Source organism: Scardinius erythrophthalmus, assembly GCF_964197995.2.
Source record: "Scardinius erythrophthalmus genome assembly, chromosome: 1".
Lineage (NCBI taxonomy): Eukaryota > Metazoa > Chordata > Actinopteri > Cypriniformes > Leuciscidae > Scardinius > Scardinius erythrophthalmus.
In genome coordinates, this window is record NC_138221.1 from 67,175,946 (window position 1) to 67,200,297 (window position 24,352).

Sequence of the window (24,352 nt, forward strand, 5' to 3'; positions counted from 1 at the left end):
CTCAAAATTCCGGCCAGTTAATAATACCTAGAATATCAAAATCGACTGCTGGCGGTAGATCCTTCTCCTATTTAGCACCAAAACTTTGGAACAGTCTTCCTAACATTGTCCAGGAAGCAGACACACTCTGTCAGTTCAAAGCTAGATTAAAGACACATCTCTTTGACCTAACATTCACATAATACATTATAGACTTCTATAATTCAATGTTAGGCTGCATAGATTAGGTCAGTCGGAACCGGAAACACTTCCCATAAATCCTGATGTACTCGTTACATCATAAGAAGAATGGCATCTACACTAATTTTAGTGTCTTTGTTTATACCGAGGTTTTCCCGCAGCCTGCCGGATCCAGGCCATATCCAGATCTGACGAAGGACCTTCGCCTGGACCCGATAACAACGCAGTGCTGAAGTGCCAACTAGTCTCTCCCTATGGAGAATCCCTTTCCCTCTCTACAGATAAAGCGTTGTTGGGAAAATTCATTTCGCGTACCTACCCCGAAGTGACAAAATAAAATTCTGTGTCAAAATTTATAAGGAAAGACCAGTACTTTGTTTAGGCTTGGTTTGTAGGGAATTACAAATCTGCGCACATATATTCAAACGCACATAACTATAGAACCAATTCTTAATACGCATGTGAACGCCATCAGCATTTATCACAGGTTCGCGTTTAAAGTCTGTGTAGAGAGAATGGTGTCGTCTTGGGGGCCCCTAATTTAATAACAAATGATCGTTGCGACGGAATCAATCAAAACTAACTTTAGCTGGAAAATAACTTTATTAAAGAACCGCTATAAAGCCAAAACAATCTCTGTTACCTTAAAGGGATAGTTCACTTTGAAATTAAATTTTGGTATGTTTTAGCTTACCTCAAGAGCATCCAAGATGTAGGTGTCCGCAATTTTTTTCCGCAGTAGTTTCAATTTTGATATTTTTAGGTCAAACCGTTCTTGTCTGTCATTTAATGCAGGTCTGTGGTCACTGTCTCAAAGAGCATGCACAGAGTCCAAATTAAACAATTCCCCATCGTCCAAATTAAACAATTCCCTATCGTAAGTACACATTGATGGCCTAAGACACAAAACGAGCAGTTTGTGTGAGAAAACTAACAGTATTTATATCGTTTTTACCTCTTGTACACAGCCACATCCAAGTGATCTGAGGGCGCGCGCGCTTCCTGGTGTGTGACGTGTACCAAGACTGGTGCATAGATATATACACTAGATGCCGCCTTGGCTACGACAGTTCATTGGAACGAGGCGACATCTAGAGTATATATTTATGTACTAGTCTAAGCATCAGCAGTGTCGAAAACTGTGGCAGGTCAAATTTATAGCAGCCATAAACCAGAGTGCGCAGCGCCGTTGTTTTATCCATTAAGCACAAATAAAAGCCTGACACGGCTAAATATTCATTTTTCTGATAATATAATTGACATATTAAAGTGTTGCAGTAAATTAAATGTAATAATACTAATAGTAATAATTCCAATTAAGTTGTTTGATGCAAGAAAATGGTGCTCTAATTATTTTATAGTTTTAATAGTCTTTATATGGCAGAATATATGATCATGTAATATAGGCTATAGGCTTATATTTATAAAATAATGTTATTAAATGGACTTGAACCTCCAAAAACCCGTCTGGGTTCAAACATTACGAAATGCAAAGTGAAGCATTCACTTGACTAAAAAAAAGTGAGGCTTCGTTTTTCGTTGGTCACATGTTTCTCTGAAATCAATATGCGTTCCGACACGGAGCTTCATGAGAAATTGCACGGTGTACTCGATAAGCGTTTTGAAGCTTCCCTGTCATATGTAACATCACTAGTGAGTACCTCCATTGTTCCTGGTCATTCCACTTCATGTATAGAAGTAACTGTAAAGATAATGTTCTCTACGAATACCATCATTACTACGGCCCTACTTGACTCGGACCCTACTTGTGTGTAGTTGGAGTTCTACACACAGAGCAAACATGCTTTTACCTCAACCATTCCCCTCACAATCCAGTCATCATTGGTCTACCTTTTCTTCAGAGACACAAATCACATACATTAGTAACTGTCAGTATTGCACACAGCAAAAAATTGTGGACAACCCATCTCAGGCCTTCTACAGCCACTACCCATTCCTTGATGACCTTGGTCACACATTGCTATTGATTTTTTTCACTGAATTCCTGGCCTCCCAGGGTAACACCATTATATTAACAGTCATTTTTCTAAAGCAAGTCGATTAATACCTCTACCCAAGCTCCAAACAGCTTTCGAAACAGCAGAATATCTCTTCCACTACGTGTTTCGCTATTATCAACTACCTGAAGATATTGTCTCAGACCGGGGGTTTCCAGTTCATATCTCGGGTCTGGACAACCTTCTTCCGCCAGCTTAATTTAAATATAAACCTCACATCAGGATATCACCTACAATCGAACGGTCATACCGAATGCCTAAAACAAGAACTCACAAGGTTTCTTATAATGTACTGTCAGCAGAATCAGTCGGACTAGAGCCGCTTCTTACCCTGGGCAGAATATGCTCAAAATTCCCTTCAGAAACCCTCCACTGGCATTACCCCTTTCCAATGTGTCCTGGGATTTCAACACCTTTTATTTCAGTGGTGAAGGGTTAAAATTTAAGAATCTATTTCAGATATGCTTCCTTACATAACATCACAGTGAAGAATACTGATTTTAGCTTTTAAGGTTAAGATCTCAGCAAAGTTGTAATTCCTGTTTTCTTTAATGGCTCTTCGAGCCCCAGTTTCACTCAGACTGATGGGATTAGCACACGAATGATTCACTGAGAATCTCACCTTTTGTTCTGCAAATGGCTTTCAGACCCAAATGGCTCTTGGAGCCTTATGCTAATTAAATTAGGATTGGCCAGACCCTCGCAGGGTGTTACCTTAACCTGTATACTCATTTACATGCTTTGTTTGAATTTGTCTCCACCTTCAAAAGTCCCTCCTCCTAAAATGCCTATAAGATAACATGTAAAGTTATGTTAGATCAGATCATGTTGGAAGTTTCTACAGCCGCGTACAGAGGAGTTCTCAATAAAGAATAACTTCCGTTGAATGCGATCCCGACTGTCTCACTGGTCTCTGCTTTGAAGAAAGAAAAACTTTACAACAGTGGTCAGGGGAACCCTCTGAGTTACCGGCCGTTGATGACTGGCTCTGACGGAGCGAGACGGTATGAAACCAAGCACACATCCAACTTCTGGGTAAGGCGGAGTGAACTGCGATGCTAATCGTGTCTCATGAATGCACAGTCATGCACAAAACACCAGAAGCCAATGTCAGGATTTTCATTAAGTAACTAATTCAATTTCGATTTGTTTTTCACTAAAAACTATCATATACCCCTAGATCACTTGGAATATATGACACGTCACATGGGACCTTTCTGTGATACTTTTGCATCTTTTTTTAAAGTTAAAGTGGTCATATAATGGTACAAGCACTTTTACAAGTTGATTGTACTGAAATGTGTGTTGGCAGTGCCTGTACACAACCATCTTAAAATGATAAAAAATCCACCCAGTGTTTTTTTTTTTAATCTCATGTTTTCCCGTCTCAAATCGAGCCGTCTGACCGTGTGACGTCAAACGGTTGTGGTGTTCTGTTCTTGGGTGTAATAACGAACACAGCAGTCATTTTGATGTTCCTAAATCTGAACCGCTGAAGACGCAGTGGCTGAGTTTTGTTTTTGAAGGGAATATTCCCCACGATCAACGTCAATGCTTTCATGTTTGCACGAATCATTTCTCACCAGACTGCTTCATAAACGAGGGTCAGTATAAAGCTGGTTTTGCTAAGAAACTGCCCCTGAAAAAGTACTTCAGGCCTGACAGTTGAACCTAAACCTGCATAGATAACGTTACACATCACTGACAAGCCTACATTTACCGAAAAAAAGTTTTTCATGACCATTAGCTGTAACATCAATCTGTCAATGAACTAACGTATACATCAGTAAACACTAGGGGTGGGAGAAAAAATCGATTCTTAGATGCATCGCGATGCGGACGTGGATCGATTCACAAATATCGATAAAATATATGAAGAGTTCAGATGCAAAAGCCTCTAAGTGCCATCTGAAATTTCCTTCTAGAATGATAATTTTTATCAAGCTTGTACATTTATGTTCACTTATTTCACTTTAATATCAATGGAAATTACCTATTAATTGTCATTAAAGTGAAATTACTGAAATTAAATATACAAGCTTGATAAAAATACTAATTTTAGAAGAGAATTTCAGATGGCACTTAGAGGCTTTTGCATCTGAAGTCTTCATATATATATATATATATATATATATATATATATATAATTATTTTTATTTTTTTTCTAATAATGTAATATTGACGGCTGAGCGCCAAATTCGAACGGCACCCTCTTCGTTAAAAGCTAACGTATTGGCAATTTCATTGTTACCTATTTAGTATTATTTTGTATGAAAGCTGCTTTCAGTATTTAGTTTTCACATCAACATGCTGTAAACCGATCTGTTATACGTAAATTACGTTATACTGTCCTGCAATATGTGCAATGCCAGTCACAAAAAAAGTTACATTTTGACTGTGCTCTCTGCAGATGTTCATTCACTTTTTTTGTATCAGCTGTTTTTGATTGTGGTATACAGCAAACATTTCAAGTCATAACTCTTTATTATTTAGTTGTGTATAAGAGCGGCTTTCTATGTTACTAATTATTCCGAATATGCGTAAGTCCACAAGCATTATATGAGAGCTGTTGGTACATCATTCTATATTTTTGAACGAAAACTGTTTGCGAATTTGCTACAGCAAAATGTTTTTTTGCCTGAAGGATTATATTGCTCATTGGAAATAACAAGAGGATGTTGGTTAGAAGTCTATTATTAATTGCTAGAGATTCAGAATATGCTGAAGTTTGTATTAATTTACTACAAGTACGCTGCTAGTACAGGCACACATTTATTTTCCTGTTGGTTCTTTGCAATGTTCAAATCACTTCCATTTGTTTTATTAATAAAATTAATATAGGAAGATGGAAGTAAGTTCGTTATGGGTCATCATAAATACTTTGCTTTAAAAGTACCAAGTAAAAAAAAAAAAAAAATCGTTAATAATCGATAATCGTTACCCTCTGAATCGGAATCGAATCGTGAGGTGCCTAGAGATTCACACCCCTAGTAAACACATAGCGTTCGTATCTCACTACTCTACCCTGCTTGTACACACAAAGATAACCAACCATTCAGAAACGTCCTGTTCGAGCCTTAATTGTCGAACTTCTTCGGGGCCGTCATCTTGTTCTGGGTCCGACTCCGGTTCCAGATACGGTTGCACAGATTGATACGGTTGCACAGATGTGTCCTCAGAGACTCCCGCTGCCATTCTTTATCCAAAATATACCCTCAACTGTTGTCAAGGTAACACTCCACGTGTGTTGTGTCAAAAGGCCCCACAGAACAGAGGAGCGGGGTGAGTAAAGCTCATTATCATTTAAAGACACATGCACTTAAATGGCGTGCTGAAAACAGAGCTGTTTTTGACCAGGTAAAACGAGTGTTTTCTTACAATACTAATGAGAATTTTTAATTGCAGTATATTACAAACTTTTCATTTAGACCCTAAAGAATCATATTAACTTGTACAAAAATGGCATTATATGACCCCTTTAAGCTTGATTCTGGTCACTATTCACTCCCATTATGTGGATGAGAGTGAGCGGGATATTTTATTTTAAGTCTCTTTCTGTGGTCCGAAAAAAAAAGGACATACTGCATTAGAAGAACACCAAGGTGATTAAATTATGACTTTAATTATTAACTCTTTCCAAACCTTCCTTCGGATGAGACGTTAAACCGAGGTCCCGACTCTCTGTGGTCATTAAAAATCCCAGGATGCCGTTCGAAAAAGAGTAGGGGTGTAACCCCGGCATCCTGGCCAAATTTGCCCCTTGGCCTCTATCCATCATGGCCTCCTAACCATCCCCATATACTGATTGGCTTCATCACTGTCTCCTCTCCACCAGTAAGCTGGTGTGTGGTGGGCGTTCTGGCGCAATATGGCTGCCGTCGCATCATCCAGGTGGATGCTGCACATCGGTGGTGGTTGAGGAGATTCCCCCCTTCTATGTAAAGCGCTTTGAGGTCTCAGATAAAGCGCTATATAAATGTAACGAATTATTATTATTATTATTAAACCATTACGCATCTTCTGAAAGTTCTGAATCTCCTGAACAAAACACAAAGAAGATTCAGAAACAAGGGATCTCATATGTAATCAAATGCATATGTGAAATAACGCGATCACTAACATTAAACAGCATATAAATCAAAACTTAAATGTCGATTCAGGATGAGCTATTGGCCTGTACAAGCATTAGGGGTGTTGATGGACTTGATCTACTCCATCTGTGTGTTGATCATTGTTCTGAATTCGATCTGGATGTGGTCTTTGACAAAAACGTTATCGTAACCCCCCCCCCTCAGATCTGATAAAATCAGAACCAGAGCTTCTGCTCCTGTATTGTATGGAAGCATATTGGTAGCAATATTCAATTCGAAACGTAATGTGCAAAATGACAATGCAATGTGTAAAATGGCAATGCATTTCTGTATATAAATTTACATTTTCCATTACATTTGTGCAACATTTGGTGCAAAATGAAAATGAAAATTCAATTATATAATTTACATTTGCCATTTAATACACTAGGATTAATATGTAAATTGAATGCATATTGTAACGCTTTATAAGTTGCAAAATTAAAATGTATTACAGAAATGATAAGATTTGTTTAAGGCAAAATTTGTAGCAACATGATCATTTAAATGTTATTTCTCTTAATTGCATTTACACTCGTAGGTAAGACACTTGCGATTGCATTTTCATTAAATGTCAATTAATGTAGCAAAATTCAATGTGCAAATTGAAAATGCATTCCGGGCCAATCCCACATCCCCGCCCCATCCCGCCCTGTCAATCACTGCATCAAGGAGGGGCTCGGCAACAGGTAAACATAGGCAAATGTTTGTGTGGGAGTGCGCAGACGTGCTAGTGATGGGAAGTCCGGTTCTTTTCCGCAAGCCGGTTCTTTCGGACAGTTCGTTTCAATTAACCGGTTCACCAGTTCTTTTACGTCATCACGTAATGACGTCAATTCTATCATCCCGGCGGATAAATATACATTCAAATAAAGGCATTTGTAATCATAACTTCAGTTAAATAATAGTACTCATCGTCATAATCAGTAAGTTTCTTAAATTTACGTTTTGAAAATGAACCCTGTAGTAGGCCTAAGGCGATGCGCAAACGCAGATGTTTTACATGTCTTAAAGATCTAAAGTGAATAAACTGGTCTTCGTCATTTTTATTTTATTTGTAATTAAATAAACGTACATTTCGCCGAATTCGGTCCCTCATTCAAGTCCTTGGTTCACCCGTGCTCATGTATCAGCACAGCATCAGTTGGCCCAAAGAAAGTTCGGTTCAGAGACGGTGCCATCACGCATGCGCAGTCTCTCCAGCTCATCGGTTCTCCGTATCGAACGTGTCCGAAAGAAACAGTTCTCGGTTCTGTACTGGTGATCCGAGAACTGCTGCAACAACCAGTTCTTGACTCGAGAACTGTAGCATAGGCCTGTGTGTGCTGAGCTGAGAACTACAGAAACCTTACTAAAGCCTACAGTCGACAAAACTAAAAAGTCGATGCATGTCTCCAGTATGTTTAACAAGTTATGTTTTGATTAACACATTATAAACATTTACTTTGCACCCTTAAAACACTGGCAAGAGTTTACGTCAAAAATGTATGTCAACTTACTTAGAAATTAAATGATCTGTTCCTGAAAATAATGTTTTAGTATAATAAATGTTTAATTTTACAATCCATTCATTGTGTTTCCAATCTTTAAAATAATACAGTGAAAAGACAGTAGCCTATGATAAGCATGTTTCTAACATGTTTTATTTTGTTACACTTATTGATGTTCAACAAAATAATTAAGAAACATGCATTTCGTCCCTCTGAAAAAATTGCACGCATGCTCAGCTCATCAGCTCATCGGTTCTCAATATGTCGAACACGTCCGAAATAAACAGTTCTCAGTTCTGTACTGGTGATCCGAGAACCGCTGTACCTGTACGTTCGGTAGTGCGCGCATGCTCAGTATCAACTGCTTGTGCTCATCACTTCTCTCAGCACAACATGTCTCAGTTCAGTGAACTGTTGTATTTACTGGAGTAACATATAGGCCTACTCCGGGATATTGGTTTATTTCGAGTCGAAGGGACTGTCAGGACTCAGGCATGTCCGAAAGTGAGTAACTTTAGTACCTTGTGGATCAGTGTTGACGCAAGACACAAACTGTTTTGAACGATTCAGTCCGATTTATTGTACTGGTTCAACCAGTTCACTAAAAAGAACCGGTTCAAAAAAACGGTTCGTTCACGAACCGGACATCACTAGTTAGTGCAGAGAGGAGACCCTGAAGCGGAATGAATGATCATCATCAGAAGAGCCGAGTGGTGCTGTAAAAGAGGTTTATGTTTTAAAGAAAAACGTCCATTGGACAAGCTAGATATTGCGGGGAGCATACAAATGCCTGTATGGAGCAGAAATGAAACATTTATGCTGTGCTGTTGTTGTCTGATGCTGGATTGTGTAAATGATGGTTCCGTTTTTATATAAAATATTCTCATTGTTCGATGTATGCTCATCTTTATTTAGGCCAAATTTAGGACATTTAGGCCAAAGTGAGCGAAGACAAAAATCTTAATTCAGTCAAGAGTAGTGAGTGATTTTTCTCTTTTGTTGTTTTATTAACAATAAAGGGATAGTTCACCTAAAATTGAACATTTTGTCAACATTTAATCACTCTCAAGTTGTTTTAAACCTGGTGTTTTTAAATTGAATATCATTTTTTTTTAAGAATGTGGGTAACCAAACAGTTGCTGGTCCTCAATGACTTCTAAAAGGTTTTTTTTTTTTTTTTTTTTTTTTTTTTTTGTACTATGGAAGTCATTGGGGACCAGCAAGTGTAAATACTGTGTCCACATTCTTCAAAATATCTTCTTTTTGAGCTAAGCACAAGAAAAAAATTAATACATGCTTGGAACAACATGAGAGTGAGTAAATCATGACAAATTATTTTGAGGTGAACTATCCCTTTAAGGACAAGCAACCGCATGTTTACTAGGTCACTTTAAGACCTGCACGCATCTAGAAACAGACATCAGTTAAATCGAAGCCGATTTTCTCTCAACTGTTTCCATTCACTTTAGACATAACCAACTGTGTTTATGTAAACTTTGTGTGTATTTGGCAGTATTAGCACAATCAGACGCGAAAGATAAAGTCCAGTTTGGCGCTGTTTGACAGTCCGCACACGCTTCGGGCTTCATCATATCAGAACAGAACGCCAATGAAATGTTTACCTGGCAAAGCTTTAAAGCACGAGCCAATAATTTGTGACAACATTTGTGATTGCGAATAAGTGCAGTGTCCAGTGAGTGTAACTCTACTGCTGCATTAACATGTGATGTGAATGTACGTCGAGTTTTACAGTATTGGGACTGAGGCACCAGAACTGCAGCTGATAGAATGTGCTGTATACTACACAATACTATCATATTTCTTCAAAAGCAGATCGTGGAGACATTATGTCGCACTGTACAGCCCTGCTTATGCTCATGCAAAGCCTCTTTGATGTAATATTTTTTATTGCAATGTTTTATGTTGAAATGTTTTTATTATTTATTAAAGAAAATTATGCAAATCATAACAACCTACTGTAAGCCTATTTAATTCTTAACAAAGAATGCTAAAACACAAATGCTGCCGACTAACATCGGTTAGCAAGTCCTGATCAATGTTTTAATTTTACGATCATTTAATTTTATTTATTTCACTGTTATGTTTCAGTTAATAAATCTATTAACAAATTGAAATAACATGAAGTATAAGACACATAATCTATTGACTAGGGATGCTCTGATCAGCATTTTTTGCCTCTGATACCGATTCCGATATATGGGATTCAGTATCGGCCGATACCGATCACCGATCCGATACTAAAATAAAAACAGTGCTGAATTACCTAATAAACATTATGCCTCACTGTGTGGAAGAGACTGGGATCATTCTTTTGTGAAAGGCATCAGGCAGGCTTGACTTAAACATTACTTTCTTAACTTTATGGGGGGTGCTGGATGGCTAAAATACACATTAATTGCGCAGATATTAACATAAATAAATACATGATATTCAATAAAAATAAAAAGAAGCATGGATAAGATTTATTCATGTTTCTTTTTTATTCATTTTTAAGATTAAATCACACATTTTTTTCACACATTATTAAAGTTACAAAAGTTCTTTAGTCAAGAGCAGTGGGTAATTTCCTCTGTTCCCTTTGTTCTTTGATTAACTTTACTGACAGAAAGCTTCATTGGCTACTGTCCCTTTAACCCCCTGAGGTCGGCTATCGCGCCGGTGCGATAGGCTCGTTTTTTTCCTTATCAGTGAAAAAAATAAATAAAATACTTTTTATCTTATATGCTTGTGTTATACATCAATCGATCCTGTTAAGTGTGTATTATTTTTGTGTATACTCACAATAAAAACAAAGTGTTGTGCTTTTCGCCAAATAAAGAAAAGTAAACATGATGCGAGTTCTGCCTCCTCTCTGTCAGTTAAGTCCATTCTGAAACGCGTCCGAAAATGAACCATAACTCAGCGAATACTTAGTCAAACATGCATACAGACACACAGGCATGAAGCTTGAATTCTCTTCTTTTAAATGAAGTATTTTTTATTATAAAAATATATCTCTGTTTATGTAATCTTTATGAAAAGAGAGAGATTTCAGTCGTTCTCATCTCAGCTCATTACGTTGTAATCTGCCCCGCCCACGGAGAGCGCGCGCTATTCAAACGCAAATGAATGAGGCAATTCATGCAAACTGTGAACGCCCCCATATCAGCTCAAGAAAACACATCAAGTTTATTCAGATCATTGTACTTGTTTACACTGTCGCGCAGCGCTGTGAGGAATAATAATAATGGAAAATGTAACTCAGAAGTGCTGGTATTTCGAGGAGCAACGGATGGAATACTGTAGTAAGTTTTTTCATTCTCAAGTAAATCGCGTTTCTGTGTGAATGAATGAACAGCAGAGATGCGCGCTGTTTACCACAACTCGCAAAAAGACGGTTTAAATTTGAATTGCGTTTCTGTGTGTGAATGAATGTTTCGCTTTTAGCAAACTATTTTGCTATAAAAATTGACTGAAATATGTTGAAATAAAATGTATTTGTATAAGCAACGTATTAAACTGCAAATTAACATTTATATTCCTTATAATAAAAAATGAAAGACGTATGTTACTAACATATGAAAGACAACATTTCGTTGACTAGTTTTGGATAGATTACACATTTTTACTGTAAAATATCTGCCACCTCAAATAAGCTTTTATATTTTTGCTAATATGTTAAATATAGTATGTTTTGTCAATGTAGGCTATATTCAAAGTAATGAATCCTTAATTTTGAAATATGTATGATAAAATGTATACTTTAGTTTTTACAAAGAAAGATTACATTTGAATTGTTGTTGTAATTGTAAACTTTTTAATAAAAAAATATATTTACAAGGTAGATGTACACAAATTTTAAAAGGTAAATATAAGCCTTTTCTTTAGATCATTTTATTGTGTTTTATTATTGATAAATTTGGGGAGAGGATACATATTCCAAAACTGAAAATACAGTATGAGAATTAACTGCACAATTACTAGACATGTTTTCCTTGGATATTATACAATTTGCAAGCACAATTTGTGAAAAAAAAAAAAAAAAAATTGAGATGCTTCCAAATGTGAACCAATTTGGTAGATTATATATATATATATATATATATATATATATATATTGCTCTTGCATTCTTTCTTGTGGCTATAGGTGACACACCTGAATGAATGGCTCATTAAGTATGCGGGCCCCATTGTCTCCTCAGGTGTGAACCACTAAATATGCATGATCGTTGACGCCCCTTGCGCATATTGCCTTTACAAACAAAAAGTGTTTTACAAGATTTAAATCAATGTATTGTGTTATGTCAATGATTAGGCAGGATGATTTTCACATCATTTTGAAGAAAAAACTCTAGGCGACCACATCCATTAGTAAAAAGTCTTATTGGCACATATTTAGTATGTGTTTTGTGGCCTTATTTCAGAAACTTTAGTTTTTTGTTTTTTCAAAAACTATGCATAATTATTATTCTCTCAAAAATACAAACATGTACATGCAAGTTGTTCACATATTATGGTAGCCCTGTTTGTGCTAAATAGAGTGAATTTACACCTTTGCCATTAATATGTTTATAAGCAACTGAAAAAAGCACAAATGTCAGGGCATGTCAGAACATCTCAAGGACCCCAAAAACCCCTCAGACCCCAGAGGGTTAAGGTCTGCCGCTGCTGACAGAGACACGGATCTCACACGCGCCTCATTCTCTCACAACTTTTTACGTTCATTTAAGACTTTATTTCACTCATTTAAAGCAGAACTTGGTAACTTTTTTAACTTAATAAAACTGTCTAGAAATCATTTGGATGGTTAAACAACCTGTTCTGGTGATATTGGTGACTTTCCCCGCTCCCCCCAGCGTTCCCAGGCGGAAAACCAACCTTGCAACTTGGGGACTACCGTCCCGGCAGATAGAAATTGGAAGTCTCCTGAGAAGCGAGAACGAGAATGAGAACGAGCGCGAAACACAAATTGCTTTACGGCAATGTCAATGTTCTATGATAATGTGTATGATGTATTACCCACTTGAATTCAAGCTTGAATTCTCTTCTTTTAAATGAAGTAATTTTTATAAAAAACACCCCACCCACAGAGAGCGCGCACTATTCAAACGCAAATGACGGAGGCATCCATGCAAACTGTGAACGCCCCCATATCAGCTCGAGAAAACACATCAAGTTTATTCAGATCATTGTACTTGTTTACACCGTCTCGCAGCGCTATGAGGAATAAGAATAATGGAAAATGTACCTCAGAAGTGCTGGTATTTCGAGGAGCAACGGATTCGACTGAGCTGAGGAATACTGTAGTAAGTTTTTTTCATTCTCAAGTGAATCGCTTTTCTGTGTGTGAATGAATGAACGGCAGAGATGCGCGCTGTTTACCACAACTCGCAAAAAGACGGTTTAAATTTGAATCACATTTCTGTGTGTGAATGAATGATCCGCTTTTAGCAAACTATATTGCTATACTGAGATGAGTAAAAATCGACTGAAATATGTTGAAATAAAATGTATTTGTATAAGCAACGTATTAAACTGCAAATTAACATTTATATTCCTTATAATAAAAACGAAAGCCCTATGTTACAGACATATGAAAGACAACATTTCGTTGACTAGTTTTGGATAGATTATACATTTTTACTGTAAAATATCTGCCACCTCAAATAAGGTTTTTTTTGCCAATTTTTGTTCATGTTAAATATAGTATGTTTTGTCAAAAATAAAGTAATCAAATAATCAATCAAATCCTTAACTTTGAAATATGTATGATAAAATGTATACTTTAGTTTTTTACACTTGATTACACTTGAATTGTTGTTGTAATTGTAATCTTTTTAATAAAAAAATCATATTAACGGCACTATTTTTTTTAACGCTCGATTAACGCAGCGCGTATTTTCTGTTTGACCCATGGCCCAAAACCTAGTTGGAGAAATGGAGATACACAGTGTTGCCAACTTAGCGACATTGCAGACCCATTTAGCGATTTTTTTCCCTTCAACAAAGCGCCCAAACCTTATTTAGTTTCTGAGAATCTACCGGTACCGCCGGTACTGCTCTCCCAGCACGCGCGCGCGCCTCTCTCTCTCTCGCTCTCTCTCTGCGTCTCGCGCTGGAGAGAGGAGCAGAGCTTTAATTCAGTTAAACACAGATATGATGTTGCTTCTCTAATTTTACATGCAAGTATAGCCGAAATCGCAAAACAGATATTGTGTTTATCTTATGTGTATTTGATTTCATCAGACGACGGCTCGATTATCAGGATTATTGTGCAGATTAACATCTTGGAAGGGAGAGCTGGTTATGTCTTAATGGGTCGCGTTTCAGTCACCATTTCATATTCATTCCATTGTTTGACAACAGAAACAGTAAAATATACCAATGAAAACAGTTTTATTGAGAATTTAGCTTCATTAAAATGGGCACAGAGAGAGACAAACTATAATGTAGCCTAATAATAAATAATAAATGTACATTTAGCATTTTCAGAAGAGCTGCCCTGTCATGCAAAAATCTAAACATGTTTGTGTTAATTGCTCAGTGCAAAGAAAGAGAAGTAATGGGAACCTGGTATTTTTTTGTTCTTTCTACATGTGTCTAATAGACATGAACAAGTTCTTTGAAAAACATCTATGACCTTTGAAACATGTCTCGTCTTCATGCTCTGTTGATGGTTTCAATAATAAACATACATTTGCATAAAGCATCCATATGCCCACGTTGATTAGAGTATTGCAAACTTGAAAAGTATTAATTTAAGGTACATTTAGAACAAATAAAAAATGTGCGATTAATCACAAGTTAACTCATGACAATCATGCGATTAATCGATTAAAAGTTTTAATCGATTGACAGCCCTAAAAAAAATATATGTACAAGGTAGATGTAAACAAACTATTAAAAGGTAAATATAAGCCTTTTCTTTAAATAATTTTTATTGTGTTTTATTAGTGACAAATTTGGGGAGAGGATACATATTCCAAAACTGAAAATATGAGAATTAACTGCACAATTACTAGACATGTTTTCCTTTTCCTGGATATTATCCAATTTGAAAGCACAATTTGTGAAAAAAAAAAAAAAAAAAATTAGATGCTTCCAACTGTGAACCAATTTGGTAGAATATATATAGATATATATATAGTATATATACATATTGCTCTTGCATTTTTTTCTTGTGGCTCAGTGAATTAATGGCTCATTAAGTATGCGGGCCCCATTGTCTCCTCAGGTGCGAACCACTAAATATGCATGATGGTGTTGGATCGTTGAACCCCACACGCATATTGCCTTTCCAAACAGAAAGAGTTTTGCAAAATTTAAATCAATGTATTGTTTTATGTGAATGATTAGGGAGGATGATTTTCACATCATTTTGAAGAAAAAACTCTAAGCGACAACATCCATCCATCCAAAAGTCTTATTGACACATATTTAGTATGTGTTTTGTGGCCTTATTTCAGAAACTTTAGTTTTTGGTTTTTTCAATAACCATGCATAAACATTATTCTCTCAAAAATACAAACATGTACATACATGTTGCTCACATATTATGGTAGCCCTGTTTGTGCTAAATAGAGTGTAATTACACCTTTGCCATTAATATGTTTATAAGCAACTGAAAAAAGCGCAAATGTCAGGGCATGTCAGAAAATCTCAAGGACCCCAAAAACACCTCAGACCCCAGAGGGTTAAGACTGCTCAGTCTGTGCTTTATGTGCGTCGTGTGTGTGTCTTGAATGGTTTAAAAGCATTTGCATGAATAAGAGCGCATCATATAATGTGACGCCAGCCAAAGGATGACCGGAAAAAATGGATGCTGCGTTAATTCCGTTAAATATTTACCACTGAGTCTTCTCCTCCCATTTCTACCAGTGACGCTTATCCAACTTCCCAACTACTACCTGCGCAGACGTCAACAGCGCAACTGGGTTGTAGGTTGCCAAGTTGAGCTCACAAATGGGTTGAAATTTGTATGAAGTGTTGATTGTGTGAGTAGGATACGTTTAATACAAGATCTGGCAATCGGACAACCTTGGAATAATAAACTGATGTGGTTATTCATATAACGAGGTTTGGGCCATACAAATTACGGGAGTTTCACAAGAGAAATAACAAAACGGGAGGGGGGTGTGAGATGGGTGTGAAATACAGCAGACTCCAGGGGAAAACAGGAGTGTTGATAGGTATGCACGTTAGCTTGTTTGAATTGAAACCTGTTTACCTGCCGCCTGTGTTCTGCGAATGTGATGTCACACACTTGCACACAGCATAGAATTACCGCGAGAGCGTTTAGAGCAGTGGTTCTCAACTCCAGTCCTCGGGACCCGCTGCTCTGCACATTTTGTATGTCTCCCTTATTTAACACACTTGAATCAGATCATCAGCTCTCTAAGAGAGACTCCATGAACTGAACTGAGTGTCAGATAAGAGAGACATACAAAATGTGCAGAGCAACGGGTCCCGAGGACTGGAGTTGAGAACCACTGGTTTAGAGAGTAGACTGCTTTGTAAGCTTTCAAATCGCTCTCGCTGTAATTTGATGACCCTATGGATCGGGCCCATTGTTTCGATACCCGATCTAAAATTTTATTCCATATCGGAGCAGCATAGAATTACCGCGAGTTCAAAAGCTTGAAGTAGAATTCAAGCTTTTGAATCGCTCTCGCTGTAATTTGATGCCCCAGCGTCAGATTACGTAATAGAGATAATAAACTGACACTTTTCAAAGTCTGTGATTATAGCGCCACTTAGCGGTAAAAAGCAGCAAATACACATCCCCAATTTTACCGCAGCGGGAAAGGCGTATTATTCTGGTTGAGTAACAACTGTACTTTTAAGAATTCCATGTGCAGACCCAAATCACTCTTTGCTATAGTTAACAATCTCACTTATCCACCACAACATGTTATTTCTGGCTCTGCAGTGCTTGTGAATAGCTTTTCTCAATTCTTTTCAGACAAATTGAAGTCAGTTGAATCCATTACCAAAGACACCAAAGTTACTCAAATGTTCATTTGATGAAAGCTGATTCAGCTCATTCAATAAACTCTCTCTGCTTTCACTCTGACTACCTTTGCTGCCATACGTGATCTAATTATCTAATTCCACATCCTGCCAGCTTATATCTAATATCTAATTTACCATTCTTAAGCAAAACACTTGAAAAAGTTTTGGCTTCACAACTGAGATCATACTTGGATCCTAATGGTCTTTTTGAACCTTTTCAGTCAGGATTTCGCCAATCTCATAGCACTGAAACTCCTCTTCTTGGGGTGGTTAACCCTCTGAGGTCTGAGCTGTTTTCTGGGCCCTGGAGGTGTTCTGACATGCTCTGACATTTCTGGTTATTTCTGTTACTTGTGACATTTTCATGGCTAAAGTCTAATTACACTGTATTCAGCACAAACTCTGCTACAAAAATATATCAGCAGCATGTATGTAAAAGTTTGTAGTTTTGAGATAATGACATTTATGCGTAGTTTGTGAAAATACAAAAAAAAAAATTCTCACTGAAATAAGGCAATGAAACCCATACTGATTATTTTTTCACAAGACTTTTGAAAATTGTATGACGTAGCCTAGAATATTTGCTGCAAAACTATGTGAAAATCACCCTGACTGCTCATTCAGATAAGATAATATATTGATTTAAAAATTTTACGACGTGTTTTGTGTTAGAAAGCTTTATGCGGGAGCTCATTAATATGTAAGCTTTTCTCACCTGAGAAAGACAAAGAACCTCCCCTAACGGCCCTATTAGGAGCTATCAGGCCCTTTCATTCTGAGCAACCTTGCACAATACTGTAAATGAGGAGATTTAAAAAAGAATGGCTTTCAAATTGTTTGGATTTATTTACAACACAACATAATCCAAAGATACACAACAAATGCCAAAAAAGCACTTCAAAGACAGAGACCTTTGTGCCATTCCTAAAAACATTGTACATACCTTTCATTTCCAAGATTTTCACTTTACCGTGTTCACGTACAGAGACTCATGTGAATGTTGAAGTCCTCAGTGGCATCTGGGCCCTGAAAAAAAAAAGTGAACATACTGATATCAAGAGAAAGGCCTGCACGATTTTGGAAATAAATATTAGATTTTTCTGGTTAAAATTGCTTTTTAAAATTCCTTTTTAAAATTCACAGAATACACACACACACACACACACACACACAAATGTTTCCAACAATATATAATATAATGAACACCAGGTTTGTTGTGCCTTGTAGGCATAAGGTATATGCGCAGTGCCGGATAAAATAATAATAACAATAAATAACCTATAGCAGTATAAATCTTCCAAAAGATTTCAGTAACAACTAAGCTAGAGAAAAATATATTGATTATCATGTTACTTCAAATGTTTCCATCCGTTATGATAATATGAAATGAGATAATAATAAAAACATGAAGCCGTTTGGTGCGTTTTGCTTTCATCCAAAATATGATACAGTACATTCAAACGCGATCGCGCAGCAAAATATTAAACATTCAAACGTGATCGCTATCAAAAATATGATACATTCAAACGCGATCACTATCAAAATACATTCAAACGCGATTGCGCTCAAATATAAAACATTATGGTTACCATATACATATCTACGTTTGAGCAGATATCCACAAACACAGTAACAATAAACACGGGTCTAAATATTATAATATTCCCCATATATCTAGCAACAGTTCAACTGCAACGTGACATTTATGCAACAATAACAAACTAATATGTAAGAATTTCTTACCTTACATCTTTCTTGTCTTCAAATCGCGTTCTTCTTCTTCTGAGGTAGCCTAAATCCAATGTAAGCTCAGGCACGTCTTTCAAACTCGACGAAAAGTGAAGTGAAGTGTTTTGTTGTTGAGGTAATGAGCGAGTCCGCGTTCCATGTGGAGATTTGCATGTGAATATCTTTTGCGCGAGTGGGCGTGGCCAAATTAACTGTAATGAGGAAGCGTTTGAGAAGCTGGACATCTTGTTGGTTTTATACAAATTACTTAAACAGAGAATATTTGTTTTCGTTTTGAATCTGATCATTTCAAAGTACACACTTAAATGTTTATAAAGGTATATGGCTCATAAATGTGTGACAAGTATTCGCTGAGTTTTGTTTCAGTTTATAGACGTGCTCAAGAAAAAAAAGTTCACCGCGACAGAGAGGCAGAACGCACACCCTGTTTATTTTCTTTATTTTACAAAAGCACAATGTTTTGGTTTGATTGTAAGTGGACACATACAAAAGGAGAAATATCACAGATTCTTTTTTTATATTTCTTTTTTCTGTATGACTATAAATGACTGAGTAATTTAAGTTTATAGTGCTACAATGTGGAGAAAATCCAGCAAAACGTGCCCGCGCGTTTGTCGACCTCAGAGGGTTAATGACATTCTTCTGTCCATGGATTCAGGGTTAATAAACAAGGGCTGCATTTGACACAGTCTCCCATTACTGGTTCAGTTCTTTCCTGGATCATTTCCTACATCAGCGACAGAAAGTATTATATCACTATAGGTCACTGCTCCGCTTACACTGGGAGTTCTTTAACCCTCTGGGATCTAAGGTGTTTTTGGGGCCCTTGGGATGTTTTGACATGCCCTGACATTTGTGCTTTTTTTCAGTTATTTATAAACATGATAATGGCAAAGGTGTAAATTCACTCTATTTAGCACAAACAGGGCTACCATAATATGTAAGCAACATGTATGTAGATGTTTGTATTTTTAAGAGAATAATATTTATGCGTGGTTATTGAAAAAAAATAAAAATTAAAGTTACTGAAATAAGACCACAAAACACATACTAAATATGTGTCAACAAGACTTTTGACTAATGGATGTTGTCGCTTCGAGTTCGCTTCGAGTTCATCCTGCCTAATCGTTCACATAAAACAATACATTGATTTAAACTTTGTAAAACAGTTTTTTTGTCAGAAGAGGTTTATGCATGGGAGTGGTAATGGCCTATCAATATTAATGAGATTCAGACCAGGGGTGTGACATAGACACTCCCCCAATGGCTAATGGGCCATCAAGTGAAGCAGCCTGAACAAAGAAGTAGAGGAGATTCAAAGGTTTCTGTAATCTGTTTTATTGTAATTCCTCTAGGTGGAGGAACTAAATGTTCTAAATTTGCTCTAAGCAAATCAAATTTGAGCAAAATAAAAAAATAATCAGTCTGCTATAAACAAATCAATTGTGAGCAATAAACAAAAGTAAAGGCAGGTATCTCACAGTAAATGCTTATGCCCCGTTGATGCGGGCATAAGCATATCCATAAGGAAATATCTATTTATGAGCCATAGACTTAAACTTGTGTTTTCTCGAGCTGATATGGGGGCGTTCACAGTTTGCATCGATTGCCTCAGTCATTTGCGTTTGAATAGCGCGTGCTCTCCGTGGGCGGGATCACATTAAAAATAATTAGATGAGATGAGAACGACTGACATCTCGCTCTTTTCTTACAGATTACATGAACTGAGAATATTTGTTTTTTATATAAATTACTTCATTTAAAAGAAGAGAATTCAAGCTTCATGCCTGTGTGTCTGTATGTCTGTTTGACTGAGTATTCGCTGATTTATTTTTCATTTTCGGACGCGTTTCAGAATGGACTTCACTGACAGAGAGAAAGCAGAACTCACATCATGTTTATTTTTCTTTATTTGGCAAAAAGCACAACACTTTGTTTTTATTGTGAGTATAAACAAAAATAATACACACTTAACAGAATCGATTGATGTATGAAACTTGTTTGTAATATCAAAGTCAACAGAGCAAAATTAATCTATTTTGAACTGATAAAAAAAAAGCGAGCCTATCGCACCGGCGCGATTGTCGACCCCAGGGGGTTAAGGATCAGTTCTTGGCCCACTACTGTTCATCATTTATATACAGCATATCCACTTGGTGACCTCATATACATGCCAATTTCATTGCTATGCTGATGACATTCAAATTTACCTCACCACCAGTTCTAATAGAGCATCCCTGCCTGACTCACTTACTGCATGTATCAGGGATATCAAGTGTTGGATGTCCCAGAATTTCCTCAAGTTAAATAATAACACAACTGAAATATTGATGATTGGCTCTGCTGCCTCAGTCAAAAGGATGGACCGGTCCTTTGATATTGATGGGGTTCATGTTAAGCCTTCATCCATCTGTAAACTTGGTGTTGTATTTGACTCAATTCTTTTTGCTCTCATATTTCTTCTGTTGTTAAAAACTTTTTTCCATTTTCGTAATATTGCACATCTTCGATCTTCTCTAGCTGATGCTGACACCTTAATTCATGCATCAATCGATTACAATATGTTCTCACATCGACCAGGCATTCTGCTCACATTACTCCTCTGCTCATCACTGGTTACCCGTGGCATCACGTATTCACTTTAAGATATTAATTCTAACATTTAAGGCATTAAATGGTCTTGCACCTCCATATCCATCTGATCTACCGTATTTTCCGGACTATAAGTCACACTTTTTTTCATAGTTTGGCTGGTCCTGCGACTTATAGTCAGGTGCGACTTATATATCAAAATTAATTCAGACTGAGATGAAAACATTACCGTCTACGGCTGCGAGAGGGCGCTCTATGGCAGAGTTGTTCAGAAGCGACACCAAGGATGAAGAAAACTCAACGGATTCAGTGATGAGATCGCGGGAGCTTGGTGAACTTGTTGGACTCGCTGGTTTATGTTAATTTAGCCTATTCAGCCTCCCAGGTATATGTTCTTTTATATGCTCTGCTATTGTGTAGCTGAATAACTGTTGATGTGGGGTGCGTTAACATACCGGACACCTACTCAGCCTGTTGTTCTGTGTGCTACTGTGTAGTTGAATAACTTGCCTTTCCAGATTAAATGTCTGTTCTTGGATTTTGTGAAATAAATTTCGAAATAAATGCGACTTATAGTCCAGTGTGACTTATATATGTTTTTTTCCTCTTCATGACGCATTTTTTGACTGATGCGACTTATACTCCGGAGCGACTTATAGTCCGGAAAATATGGTACTTTACTCCTACCACCCTGCCCGGTACCTTAAATCAGCTGAACTTGTTTTTTTTTGTCCACTGTAGGTCTAAGTTCATTTAGTGTTAATGCTCCTAAATTATGGAATTCACTACCCCTTACACTTCATTATATCTCATCTATGGCTACCTTCAAGACTCAGCTAAAAACATATCTATTTAACATGTACTTTGGATAATGTGGCTATATGTATCCTTATGTGTTTGCAATGTGTATGTGGGTGTGTAAATGTATTGTAATATACAATGTAAAGCGACCTTGAGCTATGGAAAGGTGCTATATACATAAAACTTCTAAGTACCTCAAAATGTTGAGTTGACAGTTTGGATTCTTCAGTCCAGCACAGAGCACCTTCACTCCTGAATCCTGCAGGTCATTGTTAGTCAGGTCCAGCTCTCTCAGGGAGTTTGATGACTGTAGAACTGAAGCCACAATTTCACAATGCTGATCAGAGAGATTACAGGCTGTTAATCTGAAAAAAGAGAGGACTCAAAGGTTGTTAAAAGGTTATGGTCAGTCAAGAGCTTTTAATAATGGAGAAGCGTTTGCGTACTGGAGAGACGTTAGAGAGCGGGAAGGCCTGGGTTGCACTTTAATTTTACATTATATGCACTTACATGTTCTTACAGTGTACTTACTCTAAAAAGTACTGGGTAATATAAGGTAACTGCATGGGTTAAGGTTAGGTTTAGGGGTAGGTTCATGGTTAGTATCCAGTTATTGTAATTACTATAATAACATATTAATTAGTTTATGTAATAAGTACATAGTATGTACAAGAGGAAAAGGACTCTAAAATAAAGTGCTACCAAGGCCTGATAACGGATGCCGAGGTTGCTTTGTTTCTGCTCGATATGCAAATAACATTGTTTTTTTTCTGTTTTGAAGAACCAAAGTATGATGTTGTTGTCGCTGAAGCACAGCCATTTCATCCATTTTTACTCAAACTGTCTGATGCACCAACTGTTAGATAGTTGCGTGTGTACTGTAACCAGATTTCTCTTGGCGGTATACAAGATGGGATGGACAGGCAACCTTTTTGGCAATTTTTGTTACATAAAAAAAAGAACAAAGCAAATGACAAACAATAGGACAAATACGATAGTGATACAAATTTAATAAACTACTGTAGGTTTATTTAACATGTACACCTTTATTTAACATCTTCTGTTGTTTGATTGAAATTAATGACACAGACAGTTATTCTAGGCTGCTGTCACTTTAAGACCGAATGCTTCTAATATACTGACACGTATCCGGTTTTAACCTAGCTGTTTGTTCACTTGAGCCATAATTGACTGTTTTTACGTGAGATACGTGGCTTATTATGGCTAAATCTTACTAACCACTTTTGCTAAATGGGTTAAGCACAGATGTGTTCTAAGTAAATTATTTGTTATACACCGATTCAGACAGTGACGTCTCATGAGCTCAGAATTGGACAGATCAGTTGTTTTAACCATTCATTAAAATAAATTGGTTCAAATGAGTCATTAGGTCGCAAACCAGACATTAGTGGACGTGTTGTGTGCTAATCCCCGGCTGTTAGGACATCGGAAAGGATTTGTCTCAACACAGAAAACACTTCATCACTGAATAGGATTTTTTTTGTATATTGAGAGTGTGGTTTATGTCAGCAGCATGTGCGGATCGCTTGTCTGAGAAGAGGCAAAGTTTTTTGTTTTTTTTTTAGCAAAATTCACACCCAGCGGTAATTCAGAAAAAAAATGTCTGAATGTGCCACGTGCAAAATGGATTCGGTCTTCCGACCTTTTACCATTGTTGATTTTGATTGATATGTGCAGGGGAGAGAAAACAAAGACAGTGCTTAGTTTGAAGACAGAGAGAGTGTTTGCGGGGGGAGGGGCTCTTTGCTCATTCTCTCTCTTAGTCAACATGCGCCCTTCACAAATAAATCACAATAACTGATCAAATAAGGCTTTGGCAGGACAAAAATTTGTTTGGGAGGCTGAAAAAATATGTTCAATGTACGAAAAAACCCTGATTTGGAATTGCGGCGCTGTCTGAGAGAGCACTTCTGGTGTGTCATTCAGTGCGATACCACATTGAGTTTTTTTTTTTTTTTTCACAACTTACTGTGCATAATAACTGGATAAACTCTTTTTGAAGATCCTTCTTAAATGTACACACATGCTAGTTTGACATCTTGACGTCTGACTTGATCTCCTTCGCACTCTCTAATATCCCGCCTTCACCAACTGCAAATTACATTTACATTTAGTCATTTAGCAGACGCTTTTATCCAAAGCGACTTACAAATTAGGACTAAATTAAGCGAGTCATCATGAAGAGGCAAAAACAACGCAAGAAGTGCTCAAAATACGAAGTTCTGGCATTATTCAGAGTAGCATAAGCCCGATAAGTGAGGTTTTAAAGGGAAAGGGAAGGTTTTTTTTTTTTTTTTTTTTTAATGCGGTTAAGTGCTCACGGAAGAGATGGGTTTTCAGCTGTCTTTTGAATGTTGTC

The 24,352-nt window shown here is 37.0% G+C and overlaps 1 protein-coding gene across 1 annotated transcript in view; it reads right to left on the reverse strand.

The window, feature by feature from the left end:
* LOC308696495 (NLR family CARD domain-containing protein 3-like) overlaps positions 1-24,352 on the reverse strand; it is a gene marked incomplete at its 5' end in the record, with an annotated part of 137,565 nt that overhangs the window by 79,913 nt on the left and 33,300 nt on the right. The gene's annotated exons all lie outside the window — the stretch shown is intronic.